Source organism: Pseudopodoces humilis, chromosome 5, assembly GCF_049639895.1.
Source record: "Pseudopodoces humilis isolate 2021_Gansu_Grassland_sample_001 chromosome 5, ASM4963989v1, whole genome shotgun sequence".
Classification (NCBI taxonomy): domain Eukaryota; kingdom Metazoa; phylum Chordata; class Aves; order Passeriformes; family Paridae; genus Pseudopodoces; species Pseudopodoces humilis.
Window position 1 is genome coordinate 52,023,874 of NC_142204.1, and position 15,430 is coordinate 52,039,303.

The 15,430-nt window shown below is 39.9% G+C and overlaps 1 pseudogene; it reads left to right on the top strand.

Annotated features, from left to right (window-relative positions):
• Positions 1-788: 788 nt before the first annotated feature.
• Positions 789-3,787, top strand: LOC148184349 (hyaluronidase-4-like; annotated as a pseudogene).
• Positions 3,788-15,430: the final 11,643 nt, after the last annotated feature.

Consider the following 15,430-nt stretch of genomic DNA (forward strand, 5'->3'; position numbering starts at 1 on the left):
AACTCTCTCTCTCTTACATATAAGTATGTAGGTTTTGCTGTAGGGACCTTGTGATTAATGATGCTGCTTGTGGTAGTGGCACAGGCCTTAGCTACAAAGCCCACATTGCACACTGCAGTGCTGTGCAGAGATATCAGACATGGTCTGGAAGGCACTAGCTGCATGTGATAGTGTAGCAAGGCTAATAAATAGCTCAGAACAAGTGGTCATGTATCTGCTTTACTGCTACCAAGGGTTTGAACTTGGATCCCTTTATGGTACTGCACAATGACAATGAGATATGTGTGCTTGTTTAGAGCTATTTGGAGTGTCTCTGGCTGGCACCGCATAGACACTCCAGGGATGCTCACTAAATTGTGAAGATGGTGATAAAAGCCAAGGTTTGATTTTAGAGTTACTCTGGTTGTTATGGAGAAAGCTTGAATGATAAGGAAACCATGTCTTCATCAGGCTTTCCATTGCAACAGCCACTGAGATATCCTGGGGCCCTCTGAAGTGGTGGCAACACCCTCGGTGAATTGATGAGAAAAGTAACTGCGGGCTTCCAGTATGCTGGAAACATAAAAAGTATGCTAGCTTCCAGACTTACACCAGTTTACTTTGGCTGAGAATTTCCCCCTTTGTTTGGGTTAGATTGTGCTCACCTTGTTTCTGCAGTATTAGCATGGTAGATGCCTTAGAATTGACTGATGCCAATTCATAAATTTATATATGGAATAAATACTCTTCTGTTACTGTTCTGTTCTACAGACAAACTGGGAGATCTGTCCAATGTCATCTCTTATGTTATGAAAGTACTTCCCTGAAACAGAATGCAGTTATGCATTGTTCACTTTTCAGCCCCTGGCATGGCTGCACATACCACTCATCTGCGCTTCTCTTGCTTTAAAATCAGCCTGACCACCAGTTTGGGAGAGTAAGCCTTTCAAGACTCCTGGAATGCCTGACAGAACTGTGCTTCCTGAGGTATGATGTACTGAACTTGAAAATATTCTACAGGATTTGGAGCCCCCTAGCTAAAGGAAGAGGGCACATAACAGGAAATCTGAGTTAATGGTGGCATACCCTAAAACTTCGGTTTTCAAACCCATCCAGAAAAAAAAAGGCATGGCATTAACTGTTATATCCCAGCTGAGGTCTTCACTGGGGTAGCAGTTACAGATTGAGCACTTTGGAGACCTTAGTGGGCCTGCAGCTGTGGTGCAAAAGATGTCTACAGAGGAAAGTCCAGGAAAGTCATTACTGAAATGGAAGGGAATATTTCAGCAAATTATGTTAAATCTTGGATGTTAAGAATTTCCTTTGAAGAAAGTGCAAAAAGCTTTTATGAAGCAGTGGAAAGCAAACCAAAGGGCCTGTGGGAATGCTACTTATACCCTGACTGTCATAATTATGGTTTCCATGATTAGAACTATATTGGTTTCTGCCCAAAGATTGACATTTTGAGGAACAATGAATTTTCCAGTCTCTGGAATAGCTTTGCAGCCCTATATCTTTCCATTGACATTTAGAAACCCCTTGGAAACAGTCAAAAACATTTTGTACTTCTCTCAGTTTAGGTTGAATGAATCCATAGGGCTCCTTCCTCCATGGCATCCCAAGACTATGCTTCACCTGTATTTGTGTATACCTGACTAGGCTATAGAGAGGAGCCTTTATTAGTTCTGTGTATTGAAAGTTTCTACTGGAAGAATGTAGGCTGCATTTATCCTTTAACCATTCTTGCAGATGGTGCATCAGGATGGAAAACCTCCTACTTGGGCTAGCTCTGCTGGTTCATGCTAATTATCCACATGCTTTGAAGAGCGCAATGTTCTGAAGGAAAAACACAGCTTTGAATATCTTCTTTTTAAAAATTATTATTTTTTGCTTTACTTCCTAACTAGGCTGTACTCAAGAGAGCATTTGAATGGATTAAAAGGATTTCAGAAATTTGGTGTAGTACATAGGAGTCTGCTAATGCATTAATCCTCCCTCATGGTCAGGTATGTTATCACTAATCACTAGTAATCACTCCCTGCCCTTTTTTTTAGACTGGAAACTGAGGCAGAGATGTTAGCAACTTGTTCTTTGTACATAAGGATGGAAAATTGGAACCAGCAGTCTTTCTGCATGCCTCCACCTCAAAACCATTTAATTTAGTCCCATAATACCTATGTTGGTCCAGGCCAATGGTGCCCCAGAACAGAGGAGTACTGCTCCCATCTGTTGAACACATACAAACACACAGAGAACAGTATTTCTGAGAGAAGACCATTACCCTAGGCTTTTTTTGTGTGATTCTGGACATCCTCACAGAATGCATGAGGGCAGTAGACTTCCTCTGAAATAGCAGCATGATTTGTCTGTCACTGCCCTGGTCCTGTTCTTACATGTAGACAGTGACTGCACCACCAGCAGACCCCAGTTTCTCTGTTTCAGAGTTTAGCAAGTGAGCTGCATTTGCTTTTCAAGGCTATGTTTGAATTTTCATCCCAGGTACTGAATCTGAAGTTGTCATCCTGTCTGAGAAGTAGCATCAGCTCCCTCTTCTATGAGGTCTCACCACTCCCTTATCCCTGCCATTACTCACCCACTGCACTTCCCAGCAAGGGGCTTCGCTTCTCTTGGTCTTAAAGACATTGAAGGAGACAGAGACACCTGCCTTGGTGGTTTTACTTAGCTTGCTCTTCCTTAGCTTTGCAAGGAGAGGGTAGACAGACATCAATAACTGCTGCATCCTCTTTGCCATTTTATGCCCAGTTCCTGCCTCTTTTCTCCTTTCAGGCAACATATCTCTGAAGTTTTTTCACATCAAGTCAATTATTGATGTACATCCCCTAATTCAGTGGTGTCTAGGGAGTCGCTTATCAATGGCCTTTCAAATTCTGTGTTTATGGCATAGTAATTCACTTGTTGCTGATCCTTAGCCATGGTTCAAATTAAGGATAAATATCCAAGCACCAAATACCTTCTCCTTACAGCCTGCTCTGTGATCAGGTCAGTGAAAGACATCTCTCTGGAACAAAACTAGAAAGAATATAAATTTAAAAGAATATTGTAACTGAAATTCTTAAAATTGTCCAAGTGTTGCATTTTCTCTTTCATTTAAGGTCGCACAATCCTGATATTTCATAGTGTGAGCCTATTTACAGTTGCTTTTTCTAGGTTTTTATAAGAATCTGAGTGAGCTCCTAGGGAAAGCAGCAAGAACAATGCATGCCCTTGGAACCACAGCTTTCAAATTGGAAAGAGACTGGAAAACAACTGATTGACATAGCAAAATGTCTCTCTCCTTCCCCTTATCAACAAAAAGAGACCTGAGGCAATGTTTTGGGAAATTCTTGTGTAAAAAATCCCACTTTAATGAAAGGATTTAAGTTGCTTCTAGTAATTGATGAGTTATCAAATAACTGTGATTAAATTTTTGCATCAAAGTGGATTAAAATGCTTTTTTTTCCCCAGTAAATTCACTTCCTTATTACCAACATCTCACCCCATACCTAAGTTTGCAACTTTAGTTTAATATTCATTGTAGTCTAGACAGCAAACCTTTATCCAGAATAAAATATAGTTCATGTGGATGAGAATGAAGCCCTAGTCTTTAAGAAAGCCACATAACATACCACTGGGTTTCTTTAGAAAGGCTGTGAAATGCTGAATTAACCTGACAGTAATATCTTTACTTTTTTCACTGTAGCAAGATGTTTTTAACACTATTGGAGAGAACGATCTGGGAGCTGCAGGCATTGTTATTTGGTGAGGTATGAATTTAACTTCCTTGGAGGTAAACCTTAGCCTGACTTAAATGCATTGTGTAAGATCCTCCTTTTATCCTGTTAATAGAGAGTGTCTGACTGCACCAGTCCTGAGTACTTGGCACTAGCAGAGCTGACTGCTTAACCAGCCTTTGCTCCAGTTAGGACAACATGGAACATGGTCAGCTCTTCCTGGCCTAACAAGCCTCTTGTGAGGCTCATAGGCAGCCAGTAGCAGGAAGCCAATGGCTAATACCAGGCATTTTGGGAGACTGTTCCTCAGTAGTTATCATCCTGGTCAAATTCCCTTCCAGCTGGGTAAAACACTAGGAAATTATCTAGAGTATGATTAGCACACCAGAGAAGGTCTAGCTGGTGGTGCTCTACAATTTGTCAGGTTATGAGAACTGTCCTTGTGTGTGGGCAAGAAAAATAAAGCAGGCTGTTGAGATCAGATGGAGAGGTTTTGTACTACATATCAGACCTAGCCACATTAAAATCAAAGATTGATTTTTGAGGCTCTGCCATGTCCTGCAGTTTTCAGAAAGCCACATATCAAACTTTGTCATAAAAAAAGACTTTTTCCTTAAAACTGTGTGAGATGGGTGTTCTGGGCTGTTTTTCTCCTGGCAGATAGTATAGAAAACCCGGCCAGCATGAGAATGAACGGCTGAAAATAAGTGTTCAGTTGTCTTCAGGAAATTCAATTACTTCAGCCAATTTTTTAAACATTTGGATGTAGTCTCTGTCAGAATCAATACAAATAGGAGGGTGAACTTCCTTCCACCCCAGTCAAGTGACAAAGGCAAGCTTCTGGAGCTTCCCCATCAGCTCCAGACACCCACAGTCTTACCACACAGCCACGCTGATACCACCTGCTTTTCTAGCATATATCATGGCCTCTTGACAGATCTACACACTGGTGTTTCCTGGGGAATGCAAGTTGCTAAAGTAGTTTGTGCCTCAATAGGATTATATTTTCTGTACAAAAATTCTTACTAATCCTTTAAATTAATGAAATTTATGTTATCCCGGATTAATTAATTAATGCAGACTCCTTACATTTTGCTTATTTTTTACAATGTAAAAGGGGATAAAAAGTATGTAGTCTCATATTAGCTAAAATTTCTACCTTTTACGGAGCAACTGCAGAGAACTGCAAAAATTCATCCATTCTGAATTTGAGCCCTACATTATCAATGTCACAGCAGCAGCTGAGGTGTGAAGGAGGCATCTTTGTCAGGACAATGCATCGTGTGGGCAAAGAGCCTGGAGAGCCTCAACTTATCTACACTTCAATTTAAAGGCCTTCCAGACAGATGCCTTGGAGAACCAGTGATTTATTGTGAGAGGAGAAACATCGAATGAAGATCTAGAAATAATGGCAGAGACAGTGTCTGCCACTGCTGTCAGGGCTATGAAGGAACTGGCTATGATGAAGTTAAAGTTGTTGAGCACCATTCAGGGAGCTCTGCAGACTGTCTTCCCCAGATTTGCAGTTATCTTCTCTAAGTACTGCTTAATCAAAGGGCTGGCATCAGTCAGTCAAGAGGAAAGGTAGAGTGGATCTAAGGAAAAGTTTCACATGCTCTGCAGCTGGGGGCTGAACGTATCATTGTCCCAGACAAAATCCAAACCCTGCAGCTGTGCCCTGATGTTTAATGTCCATAAAGGACAGAAAGAGAGGGGAGCACCTTGGAGGCTGAGTCAAAAATGCACAGATTTCAGGAGCATGTCTGGCTCTCAATCCCATTTTCTGAGATTAGGCTGTTCAGCAGTCTAGAAGTCTGGTTTCTGCTCAGCTGTCAGGTACCACCAGGACAGCAGAAGACTGCTGCTTCTGAATAAAACAGCACAAGGTCACTTTTCTCCTTTGTAAAGAAAGGAAGAGTCTGCCCATATCATACTGGACGCCCTCCTGGATAGACCATTCTCCCAGAACAAGAATGATGAAGGGAGATTCTTAGTTTCTTTTCCATTTGAGTGAATTCAAGTTCATGCTTTCCTCTTTCATGGTCAATGTGATGAAGGTGTTCATGCTTTGAGCCCTCCATAAGACAAACGGGAATAAAACAGTCAGGAGCTGAGGAAGAAAAAGTATTAGTATATTAGTGTACATATATACTGAGAGAAGAATGCATATATTCTACTCCAAAACAAATTGTGTCTTTGTGTTTTTTAAAACCATGACTATTTAAAATAAAATTAATAAGTAGTGCTAGAGGCAGGAGTATTATATATGTATTTGTATTAGAATATGTGTAACTGGATAAAAAATAGACAAACAGCCATATGAGAAATAGGGATCAGTAAGACCTATTTTGAGTTCCCTGCTTTTTTTTTCTATTTGATCCAGGCAAACATTTGCAACATAACATCCAACTCCCACCTGCTCCTATTACTTCTTTTTGTTTCAGAACCTTAAAGATCCCATCGGGCTTTGACCTTTGTGAATTTGCACCTCTTTGCAGCTTTTCCTTCTTTAAACATATGTTATTATCCTCATATATCCTCAGTGAGTTATTGTTGTAATAACTATGTTAGAAAAGCAATTGTGCATTGAACAAACATTATGTTAATAGAGCTCTTGAAGGCAAGTGAGAAGAACTTCCATTATCTTTTTAACAGAATTCCATTGTAGAGATAAATATTTTAGATTCTATTTAGGTTAGGAGAGACTGTGAACAAACCACAGCCAATCAATAAGAAATTAATTGACTTTGCAATGATCCTTCTTTAAAAGAAAAAAATATAAACTAAATTCAGGCTATTTATTTTCAAAAAATATATTAAGGATATCTACCAAAATTTTTCTGAAACATATTTTTATAGTGAGAAAAATTAGAGAATTTTAATTTTTTTTTAAAATCGAATGGCTTTCTCAGACAAATTCAGTTTTTTAAAAATCAGAGTATGATTGTGGTGGATTTTTCAAAGGAAGGGTGTAAAAATGATTCATTTGACATTTTGCTTGTGCTGTAGGACTGAAGTACATGTTAGTAGGAAACAAAATGTTTCAATATTTTCTGAGCAGCACTGAATTAGATGTTAGTTTGACTCTTCTTGCTGTCTCCATTAAAGTCACATCTTACAGAAAGGCAGTTGCACTCACAGTAACAGAAAAACAGGGTAGTGAAACAGTATTTTATGAAATCTTCTGTGAATATGATAAATTTGCAACTGTCTGTAATGCGTTAGTGAATCCTGTATAAATGTCTATCCAGGTATCCCGGTATGCAGGCCCAGATTTCTCCCACTGAATATATCCACTGAAGGGGAAACTAAACTTGTAGCTCACCTTTTAGGTGGGAGAGCACCTCCACTGGGCTTTATCTGGTTTCTGTCTCAGCAGTCTTGGCAGACCAGATGATTTTGTGAGGGTCAGGTAGCTGGGATCTGCCGTGTGAGAGGATGTGCACGGTGAAGAGATACTCCCCAAGCCCCACCAATGGGGTCTGTTCTCATGGGGAAAGGTGACCAGGCGCTCCTTCTGACGCCTCTGCTAGCATCGCTCTCCTTCTGAGGCTGGACACAGGCTGTGGGACTTACATATCCAAACATCTGTATCAGCTCCACTTCTGAGATCAAATCCTTTCTCTTCTGTTCTCCTGTGAAGATAATTTCTGATTTATAACTTTATAACTTTCTGGACTTCTGTTTTCTTCTCTTTGTGTTTCCTGTTGGCTGCATTTTGCTGTCTTTAACTGATGTGCTGGCATTTGCACATTTCTTTCCTGGGATCTAACCATCATAGAGCATCCTGTGAAGAATCAGATGCCATAAACTTCACGTCATGGGTTTCTCTCAGTGCCTATATCCTTAAGATTTAGACATACCAAATGTTACCAATACAGTGACTAAATTTTTTACAGTACGAGTTAGATACCAAAACAGGCGTGAAAATCTGCACCCTGGCTCTCAGCAGCTGCATGGTTAAAACTTGCAATATGGGATGTGGAACATAATGCAACGTGTTGTAATGAAATTGACAGTAGAAAAATTTATTCTAGCTACACTTTTGTTCGTGCAGTGGACTGAAGTTCAATTTGTGTTATTATAGCTACTGAGTGGTAGTGATAATATTAAGTAATCTCTGTACATCCACGAGAAGGATGCTTTTAAATATAATAAACATACTTTCTCCTATTATAGTACAAACTGTGATTCTTTCTTTCATGTTTGTGAGACTTAACATTTCTTTGCAGTATCAAGTGGAAATAATACATGAAACTAAATGTCAGGGGGAAGATAAGCACAGGACCCTCTTGGTGCTTTTGATGGTCTGATCCAAAGCCATGTGAAGTCAGTGGTAAGCTGCCTTGGTTTCAGTAGGCCCAGCATCAAGCTGGGGTGTCTCCCAGGGAGTTACACCAGAGGGTCTTGTGATCTTGACAGGTGTCTCTTCCATGTTAGAACATGCCTAAAATAAATCAGAAGGCATGCATTGCAAGCAAAAGCATGTTTTAAAGAAGTATGTATAGACACCTAAACACAGAAATATCTGAAAGTGCTTGTTAGTCAAATGAGGCAAAGATTTTGATAAGCTGCTGAGCATTTAGATAAAAAATAGATATCCTATGTGATTTAGATTTTAACAATACTTTTTGGTATAAGGTATGAGAATAATTTAAATGTTGTTTTGCCTAACCAAAAACTTAACAAACAGATACAGATCTGCTAGTATCTCGCTAATAATTGAAACCATGTACACTTTTCAGCACATCTAATCTTTTAGCAGAGGCAACCAAGGTTACTGAAATAGTTTTGTAGACAGGAATGAGAACAGGACGGAAGGAAAACTGCTCTGACATCTGCTGATCACCCTACCAAGCTTTTCTATGAGTCACTTTCAAATGGGAAATCTGATACTAATTCTAAATTTCAGGTTATTTGGACCATTCATTTTTAGTAATTCCCTGGCACTGTGTTCTGCATTTCCCACCAGCTTTTGTTAGCAAAGATATCTTCTTGTTTCTCGTGTTTCCTCTCATCCTGGAAAAGGACAGATGTTTGATACTGGCACTTGGTTGCTGTTATAACATGAAGTGGCTGTAAAATTCATGGCCTTTTTCTTCATGTAGATCCAATCAGACAAACCCCATTTGTATGTTCAGCCAGTTTGGAGGTACAGATCCATGTGACAGCAAGGTTCAGCTAGTGTTACAAATTAAATCAGAAATTCTGATCCAGTGTAAGCAGCCCTCATCCCAACCATCCTGCCTTATTCAGTATTAAATTATTTTTCTTGCCTTAGCCTCAAGGCAGCTGAAGGGTAATTCTGCACCTTCTTGCCCATTTCTGCTGATTGATATTACAGTCAGGATTTTTCTTTATCACTCAACCAGTTCCAGATGTCTGGATGTTGATCTTAATCCCAGACTGGGGCCTTGCTGCAAATCAGTTTGACAGTCAAGTGCAAAGTAGATTTTCCTTGGCATAATTCAGGTGCTTAACTCTCTGAAATGATGCCTAAACTCAGCAATAACACTATTAAATATAGCACTTTAAACACTGTACAGATTGCATCTCACATTAGTTTTTAATTGTGTTCTACATTGAAATTGATGGACTAGGGCTCCTAAGTACACCTAATGAGTCAGATCAATAGGAGTTTCTTTCTATTATTACCATTTTTATGTAGAGTGGATTAAAAAGTAACTACTGATCTGAGTCCTTATACCCTAAACCGTGACTGATAATTTTATGCTTATATTAAATAATTTAATCACCAGTGCCATTGTACTGAAAATATGGAACAAATTACGTATCTCTTCTCTCTTTTCACACATACTTCCACCTTGTGTTCCACTGATGTAAGACTGAGGAATGCCACATTCTGAAAATTACAGAATTACATCTAAATCTTACAATGTCTTGAACCCTAACCTGCTGAATTGGTACCTGAATTTTCTACTGGCTCCAAATTTAGTTCAGGATTTTCTAACTTAGTCAATGAGGCTGCTTACTCAGATCAGTTTTCACAGTTTCCCTACAAAACTACAAACTGCCTACAGAAAAATGAAGTCTCAAGTAAATGTGACTTTCTCGGTATTTAGAAGTGTGGAAAATGTGGCTCTTTTCTTAACCCTCACTGGATGTGGCTGGTGAAGGCTTGAGCATTTTTATTCCCTGAAGATTTGTTTAGAGCTGGAGCAGCTCTGCAGTTTCCTGCTGCACATGGAATTTGCAAAGTAAAGCCCAGCCTTTTTCCAAATTTTCAGGCACAGGTCATTGAAATGGCCTCAGTACTGAAGGCAAAGGCTTTCCTAGCTTTTTGCTGTATCTGTCAGAGCCATCTATGTTAAACAAATGGGACAACGGTGAGTTTCTCCCAGAGAGTGGGAGGAAGGATGGCAGCTGAGCATTTAGGGAAACAGTCCTTAGTTTAAAAGACTGCATTTCTGAAATAAAAACTAATACACACCTCTGCTACCAAGAGAACCACTCTTTATTAGAGCATGATACAGATTTTAATACCATTCACATAAAGCAACTTAAGCACAAAAAGTTTACAAGTAACTCCTGAGATGGAAGAAGTGGGTGTTCCTATAGGTGGTAAAATCCTTTTCTCCACTCCCTGAATATAGTGCTTTTATTTTAATAATACCCATTTTCTAATATTTCTTTATATTCTGCATTGTGATTTATTGTATAGTAAATATTAAAGAGTATCTGATTGTATTAATGTCAGCAACTGTTTTTGTTATATTTTTAAATAAATAGAAAACTAAAGAAAATATGTAATTTACAGTCTGGTCTTGCATTTACCTAAATGATTATTAGAGTTTCTGGTCTGTAGAATGAAATATGACTCAATATCATATATATCATTGTCATATTTTGATACAATACAGACTTCACTAGCAGTGACATGCTTGCCCAACAATGTGAAAACAGTATGGCCTTACTTATGTCCAGAAATAAGATGCATACACTGAAGAGCAGCAGCCCCAAGCCAGTTCTGTTTTGTCAGTCAGCTGAAGGAAATGTAGGAAGAAGTGCCCTCAGAATTACCAAGTTTACAGAAGTTTTCTAATCTATATGGATGTTCAAGAAAGACCTGGGTTGGACTTCCCAGAATACATGGCCTGATAAGTTAAGGCAATGTTTGTTTATCTCCTGAGACAAAGTCTTTGTCTGTTACAGGAGAAAAGGCAGATTCTGGAACTTTCCCCATTTTCCTTTGCCACTCTAATTCTCCCAAGTCTGTTCAGCTCCTGGGCCTTTAGTTTCATTAGAACATATGTCTGGAACAGCAATGAGTTGAATGTTTTGAGAAGCAGAACTGAAAAGAGAAAGGAAACAAAATGCAACAACAGTGCTGTGTGCACAGGCAGTATCCACACCTGCTGGGGAATTGGGCTTCACAAGGGATGCAGTCCACCCTCACCAACAGCTAGCAAAATCCTTCCAGTCACTTTGACAGGAATGTCAAACTTCCATCCAAGAGACAGAAGAACTGTTAAAACTTAGTTGTGATTCATTATGATAACAAGCACACATCTGTAAAGACGTAAAATTTGATTCCTCATTTTGACTCTTATTCTTAAAACTTATGTTTATCAGATCCATGCTTTCTTGGGTTTTATTTTTTTTTAACCCCTAAATTTTCACTTCAGCTGTTGTATTGATTATATCTGTCCCATAAGGAATACTTAATGTCAAAGAGCATTACAGAAAATGTGCTATCTTTCTGAATTTTAGCCAGCTGTTGGATGGATAACATTGACAGTTTAAAGCTCCTGCTGAACTTTTTACCATTTGGAAAATGAATCAGAGACTCTGGTTTCTCTGATTTATGCCAGTTGTGAGTCTGACCCTGAGTCTTCCAGAACTGGCTAATTGTTAATAGATTAGAAAACCTTTCATCTGGTATGTGAAAAATAGCATTGAACTGCCAGTTCAGTCCTTGGCTTTTCTGGTGGAGTTTTGACAAGGAAAAATGTCTCAATCTTTTTAGTGGCTGCCCAGGAAACAATTACAGGTTCTCCTCAAAGTAGCTGCTATGGTCTTGTGCTTTTAGGGCAGTAGAGGAAGGAAGGAGACAGGAAATACGTGAAAGGCAAGAAAGGGGAATATAGCCAAATGGGACTTGTGTGCTGGGATAATTTCTCTTATCAGATGGGTAGGAAAAGCAAAAGGATTGGATGTCAATGTGGATCCAAAGGAAGAGCCTGGGTGACTGCGTCAAAGTGACACAAATCATCCTGGGAGCTGCTGTGAGTCCAAAGAGGACCTAAGTGTAACTGTGCCTAAAATTAACACCAGCTCTCTGATGCTAACCAGATTCTTAAACAGGCACAGGGAGAAGGGTAGTGCCAGTAAAAGATGATCTGTGTAGGACTGTCAAGGTGCCTATGTTCAGTGTGTGAACCAAGTACATGACAAATAGCAGAAGTCAAGTACCCAACCTGAACAAGTGCTCAGCCCAAGTCTGGCCAACATCTGCTCCCACTGACGCTCTGCAGAATCACCCATGTCCTGACCTCTACCAGAAGTGCTGACTACCATCTTTTGGGTAACAGCTTGAAAACCTTTATAGCTATTGCCATCATTTACAGCTATAGCACTGGCCCAGGGGCTGGGCCTGATCTCAGCAGCAAGCTGTAAATTGCTTCTTCTGTCTATATGCCTAGTATTTTATCTTGCCAACTTCATACATTAATCTGTGGCTGAAAGCTATTTTGAGTAAAGCAAAATATTCGAGGCCAAACAGAAGACCTAAAATAGTCTTAGGCCTGGTTTTCTTTTTCCCAATGTCTGCATATGTGAGGCTGCTGATGGAGCTGCTTTCATCAGAAACCCCTGATTTCATAGCCCAATAATATGGTTTATTTAGTCTGTTCTTACTATTAATTTTTTTAGTCATATGGAGGATGGATGGAAAAGACTGTTTGAAAGATGTCACACTGGCATCTCCCCATCTTGGATTCCTACCTCTCGTCAGCTTGGCTTGCTCAGCAGGTCTGCTGCTCTTGGCTGAGTCTGAAGCAGCAGGCACACAAATGGCCCAGGTGGAATTACCTATTTTTAAACTGATTTCTGCATCAGCAGGAATTGGAAGCTATTCTATAAATCCAAAAAGAACTTTAAATCTCTCTCCTATCCACTCCCACACCTAGCTCTCATCCTATTTCCCTGAAGTTAAAGCTTTACTCAAAGAAATCTGCTTCAGGTGGATCAATTTCCTAGAATGCATTCATTAGTTCCTGCTGGTGTAGCACAGTGAAGGTGGAGTGTTACACAAACAAGTAATAATGCTACTAATAAGTGCTATTATTAAGGCTATTAAAATACCAGCTGGCGTTGCAAAAAAAAAAAAAATTGCTGTCATTAAACATATATTAGGGCTTTATAATGAACAATCAGCATGACTGGTCCTGTGCAATCTTGGCAAACAGAGTTGGAGAGGAACAATTTCACTTGGCAGCTTTGTAGCAGCGAGGGCAGTGGGACTGGCTGTGAGCCAGGTCTGGGGTGCAGCACCGAGCAGGGTGTGCTCACAGCCCTGGCCTGCCACTCTGCCCAGACCTCGGGGAGATGTGACCCCTCTGCTCTGCTCCCAGAGATTATGGGCTGCTTGCTGATTGCCATCAGGAAGCTCCTTGCCTGGTGTGTTGGCAACCAGCTTTGCTAACTCCTACATACTTATTATTGCTTTTCAATACCTGGAGGATTTCCTTCAATGCTGTCTGGCAAAATATAGAGTACAGAAAAAATAATAATTTTCATTTATGAAGGAATGCATTTGGCTGGGTTTAGCTTGTAAATGGATTTCTGCAAACATGCTCATTTTTTTCTGACTGAAAATTTAGTCTGGCATTTCTTTTCATGTTCATGGCTACAGATGAGATCAGATAAGTGACATCTGAGCATTGAATATGACCTTTTCAAAAAATGGCATGTCTATTCTAAGCATGCTGCAAGTCCCATGTATCTCAGACACAGCAGATTTTCTCTGCAGATCGGCTTTAAAACTTCTGCCCCAGTTGCCAGTGCTTCCCAAAGATGCTGGACCACTGATCAAGGCATACAGTTTGACCTATGTGGTGTGAAGAAATGACTGAAAACTCATGAAGCCAAACATCAAAAAGAGCTTAATGCCTATTGTTTGTAATATTTGGCTTTTAAATCACATAACATTTACAGTAAATTCCTGATCTTTTATAGCATGTCCAGCCCATGAATCTTGAAATGCTTTACAAAGTCCTAAACAACTATTTTAATGATAGCCAAACTGTAGTCCAAAGAGACAGTTTTGCTGATGGCAGAGCCATGAGCAGGGTAAGAGCCCTCAGACCCCAGACGAACAGGCTGCCCAAAGCCCAAAGGATGAACAGGATCTTGCCTTACCACAAACCACTGCAACTGTACATTCTGCAAAAGAAGACACCACCAAGAAGAGCAGAGGGAAGGTCCAAAGGACAAATGGGCCTTCCTTCACCCCAGAAGTCTGCTATGATTCCCTTGGGGTCTTTCCCATTTGTTACAGTGCCTGGGCACTGGCAGAGGTCTTGTAAGAGCAGTTACGGCACTCTTGCACTCCTGAGCCGATCTCTTCCCAGCAAAAGCAGCTAACTGGGAGGAGTGGTACCAGAAATGACATATGGTCCTTCTCTACTGTGTGCATTCATTTATTCATTCATTCAAAATAAAGGAATCACAGACTTGCATAAAAAGAACTAAAACCATGAATTGCCATTAGCAGGGCTTTCCAGAGTTTGCCAAGTGAGGCTATAAGCAGTTTATCTGTCTTAGCTGTAGTTTATCTAAACTGGATCATATCCTCTCTTGAATGTTTCCTAGCTTTAAAAGTAGATTTGACTCACCCTTCCTCCCAATACTCTTACAATGACTTAAAGAAACTCAAGCAAAGGCCCTTTACCTTTGAATAAAAATGCCACACAAGGGTTTTAAAATACTCAGTCCCACTCCAAACTCACACCTAGTTTAGCTAGTTCACAGCACCATTCCCAGCTCTCCCATCAGCCTGTTCCCAGTTTCAGCTGCTGAATAAAAATCCTAAATTATTAACTCCTGAACCTGCTGATGCTAGCCTCAAAAAATTGCCCTCAGGCTCAAGATCTAGAAAGCAGAGAGGAACTCAAGTCAAGCAAAAAGTGTCTCTAAAACTTCTGTGATCAGCTCTGGTAACCTGTGACAGGCTGTTGCGCTGCCCACGCTGCAGTGGTGGGAGCAAAGCCTTGCTGGGCACACACCTCTGGGAGCATGGCACGGGGAGGAGAGATAGGAACCTCCTGTGCACTGCCTGGTCAGTGTCTCTGGCTCACAGTGCTACTGCCTGACCTACAGACATACAAGCACTGTGAGGACTGTCTTACTTGTCTCTCTTCTTCAAAACATTATTGAATATACATAATTCAACGTAATGGAACTAAAGTAGGTGAAAAGGAATTTCTTTATGTTGTCATCAAACCTGTGAAATAAAAATTTGCTTTAGTTTTAACAGACTATCTTAACTTATAATGGTTTGCCTATTTATCAAATAGAATGCAGTACCTGGATTTTACATTAAATATTTAATTTTTTTATGTTCTGTCATTTTTGGGGATAGGTTACTTACCCACAAATTTATTGTATTTTCTGAGGCACTCAATCTTTCTGACCAGATCAATCAAATTCTTTCAATCAGTCTTTAAGGCAAATGTTAATGGAAAAAGATAACATGTATT